This window comes from Belonocnema kinseyi, chromosome 4 (assembly GCF_010883055.1).
Source record: "Belonocnema kinseyi isolate 2016_QV_RU_SX_M_011 chromosome 4, B_treatae_v1, whole genome shotgun sequence".
In the NCBI taxonomy this organism is placed as follows: domain Eukaryota; kingdom Metazoa; phylum Arthropoda; class Insecta; order Hymenoptera; family Cynipidae; genus Belonocnema; species Belonocnema kinseyi.
Window position 1 is genome coordinate 12,378,304 of NC_046660.1, and position 564 is coordinate 12,378,867.

Below are 564 nucleotides of genomic sequence, written 5' to 3' on the forward strand. Positions count from 1 at the left end.
CTGCTTTCTGATGATGCAGTGAAATTCGTATATTATTTGTCTACAATATTCTATCAATTATTAAAAATGCCTAAGGCGAGTACGCCACATGTTCGGAGGAACTGAACACCAGTGATCCCAGATCTGAAACGAGATGCGGTCCAATTCTATGACAGGGCTATGTCCGTGTGAATATAGTAGGAGATGCTGTAAATGACTGAGTTGCGCGCGTAACCTATTTCTCCTCTTCTAAATTTGAAAACTCGAAGATACACGATTGCCGGTCGGAGCACTTCGTCGATTCTATTTATATATCTATCTGCCAACAGCTAACTGCTTTGAAATAAATTCAGGAGATTGGGATTTTAATATTTCCATATTTCGATGCTGACGATTCTCATGATTTGAATAGATCGCGCGCCTCTTGATATGCGTATATTTTGAGGTTATGTTATTTCATGTATAAAATATAAATTATACAAGTATTAATACTATTATATATAAATATATACGTATATTAATAATGATAATATTATAATTATGTTATATTATAATAGTCTATTTTTTTATTTGAAGGTTCATCTC